We start from the raw sequence: 17,896 nt of genomic DNA on the forward strand, positions 1-17,896 counted from the left end.
GATGATTATAAAAATTCTATGATCTTTAATATTAAAATTATATTCATATTTATGTACACAGTCGTTTATATTTAATTTGTATTCGTATTCATTTAATGTCTTAGCCGTATTCATATTCATAACTATCCATATTAGCAAATAAATAAAGAATACAAATACAATTTAACTATTATTCATAGATATCTGTTAGAGTAGAAAAAATGACACGGCAGAGTCGACTCTGTCACGGAACTGCACGGCACGCTATAGTGTCAATTATGTGTTGTGATTTGCGTGTTCCATGTTGTAATTATCTTTTGAAAATTTGGCATGGCACGTCACGCGAGTACGTGTAATTAGGACCGTTAGATGTTGGTTAAATAGTGAATTTTGAATAAACTAACTTAAATTATGATGAAATAGTCACACGAGTCGCGTTTGGTTATGACACGTTTGGACATAGCGTGACTCTCGTGGTGTGACCATTCGCGTGCCGCGACCACCTTTTAATATTTTAGTCACGACACGACACGTAAAACATTAACTTAATCACAGTACGACATGACATGTTTTTTCCACTCTATGTCTGATCCACTACCCCCACAAAGCTGGTTTTGAGACTAACAGATACCTCTGTGCAACGTAGGATTAAGGTCTGACCCTACCATTATAAGTGTTTGGCCCGAAGAAAAATTGGAAAATGTTAAATTTAAAAGGACATAATTCGGTAAAATTAATTTTATATTCAATAAATTTTGGACTCAATTTTTTTTTTAAAAAGAGATAACCTATAAAAAAAGAGATAACCAAATACATTTTTTGAAAATGAGGTTGATTCATTTAAGAATAAATAATATTTAGGGGTGAAAACAGAGCCGGATAATCCGGCTCTGAATCCGTTTAATTTTGGAGCGGATAATTACTGGATACGATTAATAACTCCTGACGGATGGTAAAGCCTTAACGGATCGGACATCCGTATCTATCCGAACAATATCCGCACTAAATATTCTGCGCCCTTTCGTCTGTCACCTTGCAATATACAATTCATCTCTATTCGCTACAATATATATTGTTTAGTTGCACATATAAATTCCGTAGTGGGACTAACTTCAATCAGTACGGTTGACCGGACCGTCCGTTCTATTTTTTTTTCGCTATTGGCGCTCCTGCACGCAGCTATTTCCCATTCTCCAAGTTATTCTTCTTAATATTTCTCTTCTCCATTTTGAATTGTATGGATGTCTCCATTTTTGTTTTTGATTTTCTGATATATTTTTCTTATTTTTGTTAATTGATATTTGTATAATTTAATTATCCGACCATTATTCGTTTTATATCCGTATTCGAATCCGTATCCGTGGACTATCCGTTCCGTATCCGTATCCGTTTAAGGTGGATTTGGTTTTGAATTTTGATATCCGTTTACTATCCGTATCCGTATTCGTATCCGCTCATTATCCGACGGATGCGGATATGGTATCAGCGTTATCCGCTCCGTTTTCACCCCTAATAATATTTGCATCTTAAGTAAAACATATTTTTTATGAGGAAAGATATGCATGACGTATTGACGTATGACTGAGTCATACGATCAATATAAATGAGAAAAAAGAGAAATAAATTGGACCACTAATAAAATAAATGATGTGGCGTGTCAAATAAGGTGATCATTAATCAATGGTATCCTTTTATTCATTTACCGATCTTTTATCGCTTTATCGGATATAAATAAATATTTTTTCGTTATCTAAAATGTAAGGGTGCGGATAAAGTCTATTATATGTCCATTATCTAATCATGTAACTATAGAAAAAATTATATATCATATATATTAATGAGCAATGGATATTCATTCTTTGACTACTTTTGATCTTTTTGGAAAATGTATTTTTATTAAAATTTCTGAACTTGAACAATTGATCATTCTATGTACATAGTTGTGTTACACTTAATTAACTATTAAAACACGTAAATAAATTCTAGCAAATCCTAATAAAATTTTAGACCTTTAAAACACATATAACATATAAGTGAAATGAATATGATGTTTTAATACTTTAGTTTGTACATAATAAACATAAGTATTGTATTAGCATTATTCATTATTTATCTATTAATATTTTGTTATCCGAAAACTATAACAAGTAATAATATTACATCTTAAGTAAAACATATTTTTTATGAGGAAAGATATGCATGACATATGACTAAGTCATACCATCAATATAAATGAGAAAAGATAAATAAATTGGACCAAAAATAAAATAAATGATGTGGCGTGTCAAATAGGGTTGTTAATGGCACTCTTTTATTCATTTACTGATCATACCGTATTCGATAAGACGGGTACGGATAAGATTCTTTTCTATAAACTTATCACCTTATCAGGTACAAATACAGGTAAATATTTTAAGTCGCTATAAATGAGTAAGGGTACGGATAATGCCTATTCCGTATCCATTACCCGATCAGGTAACTATAAAAAAATATATATATTAATAAGCAATGAATATACATTCTCTAAATACTCCTTGTCTTTTCGAAAAATTGCATTTTTATTAAATTTTATGAACTCGGACAATTGATCATTGTATGTTGTTGTGTTACACTTAATTAACTATTAAAACTTGTAAACAAATTCCAGTGAATCTCAATAAAATTTTAGACCTTAAAATATGTATATATGTGTGAAATAAATATGTCTTAATGTTTTATTTAGTACATAATAAAAATAATTATTATATTAGCATTACCTGTTTATCTGCTATCGTTTCGTTATCCGACAACCATAATAGATAAGGATAGAATACAGATAAAATAATTTGTAACTGATAAAGATAAAATATAAATAAAAGCAATTTGTAATGGTTACGGATACGAAAATGCTTCTACCCTACTTATCATATCCGTTGACACCCCTAATGTCAAAAGAACCTGAAGGTTTAACCGTATTATAAATTATAAATATGACTTTTCGCTAAAAACTGTGGAAGAAAATTAACTTTCCCTTAAATTATCGTTTATTTTGATAGAGCACTTAGTGGGCTTCCTATTTACATTTCTTTCAGTTTTCATATTGACTTGTTTCTTTTTTTGTTTGAACCCCGTTCAATTTATCCACAGATTGGATCATTTGCTTCATACTTCATAGTCATCAAGGCCGCTAATGGGCTTTGGGCTTGGAAGCTGGAAGCGATATTTGTTGTTCGGCCTATTAAATCTCCTCTTTTTAATTTTGTTTTATTTATTAAGTACAGTATCTATCTAATTGTCCCGGAGTAAGTTCCACATGCAACCTAAAAAAGAATACACAAAAACAAATAACCAGCACTCAGTTACAATTTGGCTTTGACTTTTATGACATATCAGAAAACAAATACCAAGTAAAAAATTATTCTATTTCCCATAGGCCCCTCTTAATTATAAAATTGCATGTACCCTCATCTGGTACCTGATCTGAGCCTCCTCTCTTAAAAAGATGGCGTGAATCAAACCTTTTCAAGTATATCCTAAATCACAAATTCAAAAGTAATAATTGAGATGATCCAAGCAACCAGAGATCTTACAGATGCTCACATTAATTCACAAAATATAAGTACAGCACATCTTCTATTTTCAGAAATGGATCTTATAGGCAACACAACATCGACTAATAGCTTCCAATTATACCATGCATACCAACCTGGTATTCTGGCAAGGTGCTGAATCTGCAACTGAGTGTCTAATCATGAAAAAAAAAAATTAGATTTTACAATGGAACTCTTGGTACAGAGGCCATCGACTAATAGCAGAGGGACCAAAAAAAATTACTGCAGAGACCGTAATGTAATAATTATATAATCAATTTACTGAGCTACTTAGATCGAAGTTTAAAATTTATACAATAAGTTTTTGAGACCGTGACACATACGGTCTTATGCTATCCATATATAGCATCTAAGCCTTAGTTCAATTTCATATTTATTTTAGTTTATCCAAATTGTTCAAAATTAGTTCAATTTTTTTTTTGCACTTACTTTTATTTCGTGACACTATTGCGAGTTATTCATGGGGTTTAACAAAGTTGGAATAAGAATAAAATTAAATAAAAATTGTCTTATTTTGCACAAATTGAAGAAACACTAGAAGATAATTCCTCTTCAAAAAGAGAAGTGAATGCAGATGGCTTCTCATTTGTATGTTGTGACATTTTTTTGTAAGATAATTATTTTAAATGTTTACTAACAATTTAATTGATAAGAAAATATTTATAACACATCAAATATCAAATGACGCTCAATTTTAAATTCACTTCATTATTTTCTTTAATTCCTCTAAATCATCATATTCTTCTATTCCTACATGTCTACATTCTTATTGTCACATATCTAAATTATCAAAAAAAAAATTAATAATTATCATATTTCCTTATATCTAAACTATCTCTTTTTACGACTGAATCTGCCCTAGTCCAACAACCTCTGTACTCCGATTGAGATAATGATAGAGACTCCGTGCTCCGACGACTCTATTAAAATATTTTTGAGTTAGAAATAAGAGTGAGTCTATGGTACTATGCATATTACGATTTGGCACCGTGCTACAGCTCTATATTCGAGTTTTCAAATCCCAACGGTCGATCCGAACCGTTCATCTTGTTCTCCATATTAATATGTATTTGGAGACCAAATTTTACATTTTTTGAAATTTTTTTACTATTTTTTTAGATTTATTGAAAATCACTGTTTTGGATGGTCCAAAATTTTCAGATCAAGTGATTTTCTAAATATCTAAAAAAATAGTAAAAAAATTTCAAAAAATGTAAAATTTGGTCTCCAAATACATATTAATATGGAGAACAAGATGAACGGTTCGGATCAACCGTTAGGATTTAAAAACTCAAATATATAATCGTAGCACAGTAACAAACCGTGATATGCATACTCGCTCTAGAAATAATCTCTAGTCGTTGATCAAAAATCGAGACAAGTGTCAATCATAAAATACCCTCTATAAATCTATTGATTTGACATGAATCTACCTGCAGCCGCTGGTCAAACAATTGTATACAGTATGTGTGTGTTTTTATTTGAATACAAAAAATTATGTACTTGAAGAAATCTATAATAGTGCCGTACGTGTAAAGATACTGTCAAATCTTATATATGTTTTCGTATGATCTCATGGCAGTGTGGTCAAAGAAGATATATACTATGATTTGGCATTTACATAAAATCCAAACTAAGTTTTGATATATATTTTTATATAGCACATGTTGAAGTTACAAGATAGCTCTTCAACAAGATAGCTATAGCCTATAGGCAAAGTATAAAATCTTATTTTCAAGATTTGCATGGCCCTGTTATAGTCATCAATGTTCTCCTTTGAAGATATGATACAGGTGCAACCGCTATGACATTGATTAATTGGAATGTTATATGTAACTTCAATTTCTCATTTCTTTGCTTTTGTCAATTTTTATAAAATAAATAAATAAATATTTAAGTGTTCATTGATCAGTAATATACTTAATTATGCAATTTCTTTCCTTTCAAAGTTTAAACATTTGATTTGAACAGCTCAACATGCATTATCTAATAAAAATGTACTTGCAGACTAATTTTTTAATATTTTTATTTTGTTTACTCTTTTTTAAATAAGTACAAATTTTCTACTTTTTAATGGTCTATAATTTTTTTTATTTTATTTCAGTGATGTTTAAATGAGAGTGTTTAGGAGATCCATATATGGAAGCGAATCAAACGTAAAAGAAAAGATATATTCATAGCATATACTATCATAATCTAGCTAGTATCCTAGATCTTTACTCAATGTATTGTTTGCTTCTAAGGAATTGCTTGACCGACTTATTATCTACTAAAAGACTAAAACCAACCTTAATAATTAGTTCATAAAAAAAAAAAAAAAAAACAGAGAGATACCCTAACGTCACTTTAATCTATTATATGCTTTTATGAATTTATTTGTTTCCTTAAAAAAGAAATCTGTTGTATCAGGAAGCCTAGGGAGTAGGGACTATCTTTTCTCGTACAAATTAGAAAGTTAATTATGTTTACATTTCGTTTGATTTTATTCAGATTTTTAAGCATGCAATTTTCTCACCAGATCGATCAAAAGCTGTTTTCAGTATTATTATTCATTAATTATTTTACGAAAGAGGAAAAAGAAGCTATTTGAGAATAATATATATATATATATATAGGCTGTGGCTAATTTGCTGCCGGCAGCATTTTTGCCGGCGGTGCTGCCACTGTTTTTTCTATTTTTTGATGTTCAAACGACAAATCTAAACCGTTAGATGTTTAATCTATATTATAATCTACTTGGAGACCAAATTTTACATTTTTTGGAATTTTTTTACTATATATTAAGCTGGTTTGAAAACCGCTGATTTCAATGCTGCAGAAATTTACTGAAATCAGCGGTTTTCAAACCAGCTTAATATATAGTAAAAAAATTCCAAAAAATGTAAAATTTGGTCTCCAAGTAGATTATAATATAGATTAAACATCTAACGGTTTGGATTTGTTGTTTGGACATCACACGGCTAAATATAGCCCCGGCAGCACCTCTGCCGAAATGCTGCCAGCAACAATTTAGACAGACCCTATATATATATATATATATATATATATATATATAGAGAGAGAGAGAGAGAGAGAGAGACAGAGAGAGATGGGCTATGGTGCATTGGACTATAAATTACCGATTCAAAGTTCAAATGACCGATCCAAACCGTTCATCTTGTTCTCCATATTAATATGTGCTTGGAGAACAAATTTTACATTTTTATGAATTTTTTTACTATTTATTAAGCCACATTGAAAATCGTTGATCCAACGGTTTTACTGTTTTGTTAAGCCACCGTTGGATCAGCAATTTTCAATGTGACTTAATAAATAGTAAAAAAATTCAGAAAAATGTAAAATTTGATCTCCAAGCACATATTAATATGGAGAACAAGATGAACGGTTCAGATCGACTTTTTGAGTTTTGAAATTTCAAATTTGAACCGTGTGTATTTCGGGCCATATGCTACCGAAAGCATATTAGCCTATCTCTCTATATATATATATTTACTATGAATTGATTCCTCTAGCTAGACCAAAAGCTGAGATGAGTCCGATAATATTGGAATCTAGTTACTATTTTTTACTAATGAATTTAATAATATTGTTAGAGATAGAATGGTACAACTGAACATTGTTCAATTTGTCATTTCCATTCCATTCATATAATTGGGGTCATCTCCATTGTGCAACTGTTGAGATATGTAAACGGGAAAAAGAGAGAGAGAGCGCGCTATATATATACTGGTTATAAATGAATCCAGCTAGTATGATATCGGTGTTATATAACATATAGCATAAACTATGAAAGTTATTGGATAGACTTCAAATGACTAATCAAAACTGTTCAAACCGTTTTACTTTATAAGTGATGATGTGTTTACATGCAAAAAAATGTTTTTTTCGAGTTATTTTAGTATCAAGTCAAGCAGTCAAAAATGATGAAAAATAAATGCATTGTAAGTTAACTTAAAAACTCTCACATTTGACCGCTTGACTTGATACTATATAAATTCGAAAAATGATAAATTTTGCATGCAACTAATGAAGTAGATCGGATTGGACGGTTTTGATTAAACAATTCGATAGATTTTGGAGTTGTTATATAAGTTGAAATGACACTGATATCACACTAGCTGGACTCGTTATAAATGCATCCAGTAGACCAGAAAATATATATTAATTACGATAAATAAGCTAATCGATAATGCCAATAAGTTGGTGCATGAAAATATAAAATGCATTAATTCCCCATTAATGAAAAGCTAGCATTCACTAATCGGCAATGGTAATGAATTTGTGGTGGAAAGCATAAAAGCATTCGCTTGAAATGGATTAAAGTGCATGTGCGTGCATCAGTGCATGCATCCTAACAATTGAAAGAAAAAAAAAAATTCAGATTTGTAAATGGGAAAAAGAGAGAGAGCGAGAGAATGCTATATATACTGGTTATAAATGAGTCTAGTTAGTATATATGATATCGGTGTTATATGACATCAATTTTCAAAGTTATTAAATAGACTTCAAATGACTAATCAAAACCGTTCAAACCGTTTTACTTTATAAGTGATGTATTTACATGCAAAAAAAAAAAATCGACTTATTTTAATATCAAGTCAAGCGGTCAAAAATGATAAAAAAAATGAATACATTAAAATTAACTTAGAAACTCTCACATTTGACTGCTTGACTTGATACTATTTAAATTAAAAAAATGATAAATTTTGCATGCAACTAATGAAGTAGATCAGATTGAACGGTTTGGATTTACCGTTTGAAATCAATTCGATATATTTTTGGAGTTGGATTTATATAGGTTGAAATGACACTGATATCACACTAGCCGGACTCGTTATAAATGCATATACTAGACCAGAAAATATATATTAATTACAATAAATAAGCTAATCGATAATCACTCCATTCAGTATCCGCGAGAGTAAAAAGTAACTATCTGCGAGGGTATATCTATACCAACATAAATGTGCCTTTTCTATTAGCAACATCTCTCGTGGATACTGTCACATTCTTACAGTGTAATTCACTAATCGGCAATCGGCAATGGTAGTGAATTGGTGGTGGAAATTAAGCATTCGCTTAAAATGGATTAAAGTGCATGTGCGTGCATCAGTGCATGCATCCTAAGATAAGAAAAACAAAAGTGTGTATGTGCATGCATCCTATGAAAAACAATGTCAAGTGGGGGCCTAGATGAGAGAATCCAGGTTAAAACCTTTGTATAAAGATATGATGTGATATGAAAAAAAGGATTCGCGTGAGGTGGCTGAAGGATGGTCGTGCTCATAGAAACCAATTTTAGCATGGCAACCGTGCAACAGGACATACCTCATCAGGATCCATGACTCATCATGACAATACTGCGATTTTGCAACAGAATTTGTTGTCTATAGAATATACATATATATATATATAGAGAGAGAGAGGGGTTAATGTGCTTTCGGTAGCATATGGACCGAAATACACACGGTTAAAATTTAAAATTTCAAAATCTAAAAAGTCAATCTGATCCGTTCATCTTGTTCTCCATATTAATATGTGCTTGGAGACCAAATTTTATATTTTTCTGAATTTTTTTACTATTTATTAAGCCACTTTGAAAATCGTTGATCCAACAGTTTTACTGTTTTGTTAAGCCACCGTTAGATCAGCAATTTTCAAAATGACTTAATAAATAGTAAAAAAATTCAGAAAAATGTAAAATTTGGTCGTCAAGCACATATTAATATGGAGAACAAGATGAACGGTTCAGATCAACTTTTTGAATTTTTAAATTTTTAAATTTGGACCGTGTGTATTTCAGCCCATATGCTACCAAAAGCATATTAGCATATATATATATATATATATATGGTTGACTGCTATGTCTATAGAATATATTAAAAAATAAAAAATAAAAACAGAAAGAATACTTGTAGATTTTTATGAGTAGAAAGATTGGTAGGAATTTTAACAATCTAAAAATTTAAACAAGTTTTGATTAGAGCTAGCAGAAAAACTCATGGCTCGTGGCTCAATCGCAGCTAATTTGCTCGCTAACAGTTAGCTCGTCACTAGCTCAGTCCATAATTAACGAGTTCAAGTTAGGACCTAGCTCACTCACCAGTTTGCGAGCTAACTCGGTTAGACATTAATTTTTGAACTTGTATGAATTTATGTGCATCTTATATTATTATATATTGAAACTTAATATTTTTTTAAAAAACATGTGTAAACTTTGTAGAAAAAATTTGGTTTAGTTCGGTCCAAAAAGTTTATAAATTTTATCTTTTTCTTAAAACAATATCTAATCAAACCTAGCGAGCCAGCTTGCAAGTTAGCTCATGACGATTCAAGCTTTGATTTTAGCTCGAACCTCTAAAGTCAACTCGCTCGTAACTCGGACGAGCCAGCTCGTTGCCACCGCTAGTTTTAATCGGTAAAATTCTTACTGATTTAAACCAGACTTTTTCATTTTTTTTTATTTTCTTTACTAAAATATGAAAAGTTTTTTAAAAAAATAAATAAAGCATCTTAGAATATAAATATATTAGAAAGACTTCATCTATTTTTCTAAAAACGTTTTATATTTAATTTATAAAACATAAAAAAAAAAAATTGTTTGAATCAGTAGGAATTTTACCATAATTCAAACTTTAGACCGGTAGAAACTTTCTACTCATGAAAATTTACATGTAATCTTTCTATTTCTCTTTCTTCTTTTTTTATATTTTTTAAGGAGTGAGTCTATGGTACTATGCATATTACGATTTGGCACCGTGCTACGGCTCTATATTCGAATTTTCAAATTCTAACGGTCGATCCGAACCGTTCATCTTGTTCTCCATATTAATATGTATTTGGAGACCAAATTTTACATTTTTTTAAAAAAATTTACTATTTTTTTAGATATTTAGAAAATCACTTGATCTGAAAATTCTGGACCATCCAAAAACAGTGATTTTCAATAAATTTAAAAAACTAGTAAAAAAATTTCAAAAAATATATAATTTGGTCTCCAAACACATATTAATATGGAGAACAAGATGAACGGTTCGGATTGACCGTTAGGATTTGAAAACTCTAATATAGAGCTGTAGCACAGTGCCAAATCGTAATATGCATAGTACCATAGACTCACTCTTTTTTAAGACAAAAAAATATGATTTGCAACTGTTCCTAGTACTAGTACGGGACTACTGGTGCATGTTGCGCTTTATTAGTCCCCTACCTAAGTTTATCTCGTGACTTTTATACAACCCCTAACCTATTCCTGCTCCTGCACCTGCACCTGCACCTAACCATAGACCATATGGTCATTAGGTCGTCATATCAGGTAGGCTGTAGAGGAGGCGGAATTTTTTTCATAAACCATAATTAATAAATCGAAAAGAGCGAGTCTATGGTACTATGCATATCACGGGTTGTTATCGTGTTACGGCTCTATATTTGAGTTTTCAAATTCTAACGGTCGATCCGAACCATTCATCTTGTTCTTCATATTAATATGTGTTTGGAGACCAAATTTTACATTTTTTTGAAATTTTTTTACTATTTTTTTAGATATTTAGAAAATCACTTGATCTGAAAATTCTGAACCATCCAAAAACAGTGATTTTCAATAAATCTAAAAAAATAGTAAAAGAATTTCAAAAAATGTAAAATTAGGTCTCCAAACACATTAATATGGAGAACAAGATGAACGGTTCGAATCAACCGTTAGGATTTGAAAACTCGAATATAGAGCCGTAGCACGGTAACAAATCGTAATATGCATAGTACCATAGACTCACTCAATCGAAAATTAGGAAACCAATATGATTATTTTATTTTTTTGAAAAACCATAAGGACCGTATGGTCCCTACGGTCTACAAAATTGCATTTCTCTATACCATAGGGACCATACGGTCTTTTTTTTTTATAAAACAGAAATTTTTTTATTTTTTTTATTTTTTGTATTAAAATATTAGCAATATTGAATATATTTCTTTGAAAATAGATGAAATATAATATAATTTGATTTATTAGAAAGACTGCAACAAATAACCCGGATCAATATTTTTGAGGTCGGATTTTTCGCGGCTGTAAGAAAAATTAATATATTTCTTTATGTGTTATTGGAAAAAAAAAATGCTTAGATTCTGAGTTATTGATCCCGATTCAAAAGTCACTTCTAGGTAATTCAGAAAATATTGTGATCCTTCTAATACATTTAATTTATGAAAAGTTGTATCTATTTTTGAAAAAAAAAAAAACTTTAAGTTATTTAATGATTGTTATTCAAAAAGAATTCTCAAAATAGATACAACTTTTTATAAATTAAATGTTCCAGAAGGATCACAATATTTTCTGGATTACCTAGGAGTGACTTTTGAATCGGGATCAATAACTCAGAATCTAAGCTTTTTTTTTCCAATAGCACATAAAGAAATATATTAATTTTTCTTACAGCCGCGAAAAATCCGACCTCAAAAATATTGATCCGGATTATTTGTTGCAGTCTTTCTAATAAATCAAATTATATTATATTTCATCTATTTTCAAAGAAATATATTTAATATTGCTAATATTTTAATACAAAAAATAAAAAAATTTAAAAAATTTCTGTTTTATAAAAAAAATGGTAAGACCGTATGGTTCCTATGGTCTGGAGAAATGCAATTTTGGAGACCGTAGGGACCATACGGTCCTTATGGTTTTTCAAAAAAAAAATAATCATATTGGTTTCATAATTTTTGATTTATTAATTATGGTTTATGAAAAAAAATTCGAGGAGGCGCCCCTGTATTATCAACAAATTAAATTGAGAGGGCGCTAGCATTGCATACTATATAGAAGATTAGAAGTGCATGAAAACGGTATGAATAATATGTATTCGACCCATATTTGAAAAGTTAGATGTGGATATTTAAGGGTAAGACTACGGTGCTATGGGTTGCATAGAGGGCTACGGTGTTATGGCTTAATATTCGAGTTTTCAAAATCCTAACGGTCTATCCGAACCGTTCATGATCTTGTTCTTCATATTAATATGTGTTTGGAGACCAGATGTTACATTTTTTGGAAATTGTTTACTATTTTTTTAGATAGGTAGAAAATCACTTGATCTAAAAATTTTTGCACTATTTAAATATTTGATTTTCTACATATCTAAAAAAATAGTAAAAAAATTTCAAAAAATATAAAATTTGGTCTCCAAACACATATTAATATGAAGAACAAGATGAACGGTTCAGATTGACCGTTAGGATTTTGAAAACTCAAATATTGAACCGTAGCACCGTAGCACCGTAGCCCTCTATGCAACCCATAGCACTGTAGCCTTACCCGATATTTAATATCTATATTCGTGTAGATATAGATACTAATATAATTTTACATTTCAATTATTCGTATTCAAATAGTAGATATATATCATATATTTTAATATATATTATGAGAAAATTATATTTATATTTATCATTGTAATTAGATAAATATTCATGAACTTTAGTGCTTTTTTACATTATTTTAATTAATATCTTATCTGATATGTATCTGTATTTGTATCTAGCTGGCATCCGATCCGTATCTGTATCTGAAAAATTAAAAAGAAATATAGATATATGTATATCCGCTATATTTGTCAAGATAATGCTGTGTAGACTTAAATATATATTTAAGTAATTGTCTACTATATATATCTATGTTAGTAATTGTAATGCTATACTATAAACAAACTAATTAAACGAATTAAAAATTTGGTCAATCAGACCTGATCTGATCCAAATCCATGAGAGAGAGAGAGACGGATCACTGAGAAAATTAATTAAGTTGATGGGTTTGTGCAATTATATATGATCCATTTTCGCCTGCCAGACTTCTTATTATATATATACCGGACTTAGTACTATTATAATAATATTATTAACAAAGTTCGATGGCATTAATATAATTTTATTAAAGAAACTTTTAATGAAGTGACCTCATGATTAGCCGCGCTTTTATTCAAAAAATATATAATTTGAACATGACTAATTAATTAATTATATCCCATCTCCCTCTCTCTCTCTCTCTAAAAAATAAAAGAAATGGTTTGTCAAAAAAAAAATTGAAATTAAAAGTAATTAATGTCTTTTGTATTTAAAGTGCCAATCAATCCTCTTATTTGAACTTTTCATTTCATCTCTGAGAAGACAACTTGTTAATTACGCTCTCCACAGGCCAATTTATCGGCTTTTAAATTTATTAGTTTTTACACATTTTACAAAATGCAACAATAAACAGATATTTATATTCACTATGTATAGTACATTCTCCGCGCCAAATTAAAGCATGCATAAGTAACCAGGGCGGATCTACTGTAGCAGGGCATTGGTACCGATCGACTTTGTCTCTCTCTGGAAATTTTTTTGCCCCTCTCTGAATTTTTGATTTGTAATTCGGGTTAAATTTAGTGTTAAAATCAAAATAAATTTCTTGAATTATGATTGGTAATATTAATTATAAGTTATAGGATCATAAATTATAAGTCAGGGTATTTGAAAATATAAGTCAAAACATTATTTTTTTATCGAGTACCCAATAACGAAAATCCTGGGTCCGCCCCTGTAAGTACCTTGATTAGGGATGGCAACGAGCTGGTTCAGCTTGAATTCGTCACGTGATAATTCATTCGAGTCACGAGCGAGCTAATTTTAGGATTCTAAATTGAAATCTCAGCTTGAAAACGTGACGAGTTGGCTCGTTGGGTGACCTTGTTTTAAGAAGAAAATAAATTCTACAAACTTTTTGGATAGAGCTAAACTGAGCTAGACAGTAAATAAAATTGACACAAATTCATACAAATTGATACCTAGCCAAGCTAGGCCCCAGCTTGAACTTGTTAATTCTAGACTGAGCTAGTGGCGAGCTAGCTTGTTAAGAAGAAAATAAATTCTACAAACTTTTTGGATAGAGCTAAACTGAGCTAGACAGTAAATAAAATGGACACAAATTCATACAAATTGATACCTAGCCAAGCTAGGCCCCAGCTTAAACTTGTTAAGTGGCGAGCTAGCTTGTTAATAGATCGGTTCAATAATGTACAATCTATTAGCAAAAACAAGTCAGATGCGAGCCACAATCAAGCCATGAGCTTTTTTGCCCGTTAGGGATCCATTACCAAAAAAATAATTTTTGTCCTCAAATATATATACTACTTTCAAATACACTTACATTTATTTGTTTATAGTTTTGAGATGTCATGACGATTTTCAGGCAGCCGGTCTTTTTAAAATGAGACCAAAATTATTCGCAAATCAAGAGACGGCGTTAAGATATATTGCTAGAAAATAGAGCTACTAATTAAGCTATAATAATATTTTTCGTACTTACTAATTAAAGAATAAAATTAAGGTCAACCAATTAATAACTACATGCGTTGACCGTTCCATATCATGGACAACACTAATATACGATCATGATTAAACAAGATAGTGTACTAATTAATTTCAAAAAATTAAAAAAATTAAAGTGTAATTTACAAGTTGTGATATCATGATGATTTGCAATTAATAAATTAGCCTCATGATTAATTCATTGTGGGCACGAATACGCAAGTATCGAATGGGTGAAGTCAGATCATTCATTCAAATTCAATTATATTAATGCATGCAATGTTCACGTAATATTAAAAGAGCTATGCACCATAAGCATATATCAAATTATCAATATTCATTCATGATTTTGGTCTTGTAACGATATTAATTAGTTAAAAATTAGCCAATCATGTCAAGAATTAGCTTATAATTTTACAGATTAATTATTGGTGCCATGCATGTTCTTTTCTTTGTAATTGATTTGAATTTGAAATTCGTCAAACAGTAAGAGAAACATGTAGTCAAAATTAAGAATATTCATTGTTTGAATGAAAATAGTTTCTTTTCTTTTAATAAAGCGCTCGGATCATATATAACTTTGGTTTTTTTGTATAGTTTTGGACTGCTAGGGTGTTAATCGTTCAGTTCAATATAAATAAATTTAAAGAGTAGAACTAGGGTGTTCTTAAGCTCACCAAAGTGTTTGGTGAGCTTGACTCAAAAATCCGTTAAATCGGTTTCAAATGACGAATCCAAACCGTTGGAACCCGCCTATTTTACGTGTGATGCGTCTACATGTGAAATTTTTAAACTTTCGAATTAGTTTAGTATAAAGTCAAGCGGTCAAAACATGTTCAAAAAATGAATGCACTAAAATTAATTTATTAACCTTCTAATTTTGACCAATTGACTTTATACTAAACTAATTCGAAAGTTTAAAAATTTAATATGTAGACGCATCACACGTAAAATAGACGGGTTCCAACGGTTCGGATTCGTCATTTGAAACCGATTTGACGGGTTTTTGAGTCAAGCTCACCAAACACTTTGGTGAGCTTAAGAACACCCTAGTTCTACTCAAATTTAAAAGTTATTCAGTCAAATTTTTATTCAATTTATATAAATATAATTCAAACAAACCCCGATTAATTATGTATTAATTAGGGTTTTAAAGACATATTTGCTGAAGAAAATGTTAATATTAAAATTAAATAATCATAAATTAATAAGTTGTCACATAATTGGGTCAAGATAATCTATTTTATATTTATATATCTGTCATGTTTTATTTATTATAAAATAGCAAAAATACTTATATTTTCTATGAATTGATATGTATAATATCCGCAATAACACCTCTATCTACTGTCCCTTTGAATAATTAACTTGGGTATTTTTTTTCATGGTTTAAAGCTGCCAATTTTTTTTTTTAAAAAAAAAAATCTTCTTATACAAATAAAGTATAACAACTTTGATTAAAGCTATTAATTCTCTCAGCATTATAATTTTGCAATTAAGAACTAATGTCATATATATGTAATTCTTCTCAACATTACAACATTTTGCAATGTAGTCCTAAATTAATTAATGAACTGAAAGCGATGTCATAATTCTTCCAATTCATAATTGTTAAAATTTTTGTTTTAATTTACGTGGATGTAAGCACATGCAAATTGTAGCATGAGGTACTAGCTGTTTATTTAATGCAAACCACTTGGTAGCACCTACCAACCTTTCAAAAAAAAAAAACATAACCTTTTCAGACAATTAATTAATGTGATTGACGACAATTAATGTGATTGAAGACCTTGGGATTTCTTGCAAGTGTTTATACTATAATTTTTAATTTAGATCATAATAAAATATTATAATATAAACTGCTATATAGAATATCCCTTGCTTCTGAATAAATTAAAGGGATAACTAGGTTTGTTCCATAAATGAGAAGAAGATGGGAGAAGAGACAGTACTGTAAAAGCTTATTTCTTTGTCTAATTAAGGCCCCTTTTTAAGGCAAGATCAGCATTCAAAATGTCACACGTCTTCTTTATTTTACATTCTAATACTATCTTTATATATATAGAGAGAGAGAAGGGTTAAAATGCACCACTGATTTTGTGTCTCAACTATATCTCACATCTCTATTTCCGTTTACAAAGTTCAAACAGTCGATCCGAACCGTTCATCTTGTTCTACATATTAAAATGTGCTTAGAGACCAAATTTTATATTTTTTTTGAAATTTTTTTACTATTTTTTTAGATAGGTACAAAATCACTGTTTTTGGATGGTCCATATGCAATGACTTTGTACCTATCTAAAAAAATAGTAAACAAATTCCAAAAAATATATAATTTAGTCTCTAAGCACATTTTAATATGTAGAACAAGATGAACGGTTCGGATCGACTGTTTGATAATTTAGTCTCTAAGCACATTTTAATATGTAGAACAAGATGAACGGTTCGGATCGACTGTTTGATAATTTAGTCTCTAAGCACATTTTAATATGTAGAACAAGATGAACGGTTCGGATCGACTGTTTGAACTTTGTAAACGGAAATAGAGATGTGAGATATAGTTGGGACACAAAATCAATGGTGCATTTTAACCCTACTCTCTCTCTCTCTCTCTCTCTCTATATATATATATATATATATATATATATGAGATGAGCTACGGTGAGTTGCAAAGTAAAGCGACTATTTTACTTCACACTCATATTTTGCGATTTTAAAATTCAAAACGTCAATCCGAACCGTTCATCTTGTTCTCCATATTGAAATGTGCTTGGAGACCAAATTTTACATTTTTTGGAATTTTTTTACTATTTATTACGCCACTTTAAAAATCGCCGATCCGGTGGGCCAGAAATTTTTACTGTTTTTACTGTTCACCTAGATTTTCAGATTTTCAAAGTGGCTTAATAAATAGTAAAAAAATTCCAAAAAATGTAAAATTTGGTCTCCAAGCACATTTCAATATGGAGATCACATCTAACGGTTCAGAT

Source organism: Carex rostrata, chromosome 9 (assembly GCF_964058835.1).
Source record: "Carex rostrata chromosome 9, lpCarRost1.2, whole genome shotgun sequence".
In the NCBI taxonomy this organism is placed as follows: domain Eukaryota; kingdom Viridiplantae; phylum Streptophyta; class Magnoliopsida; order Poales; family Cyperaceae; genus Carex; species Carex rostrata.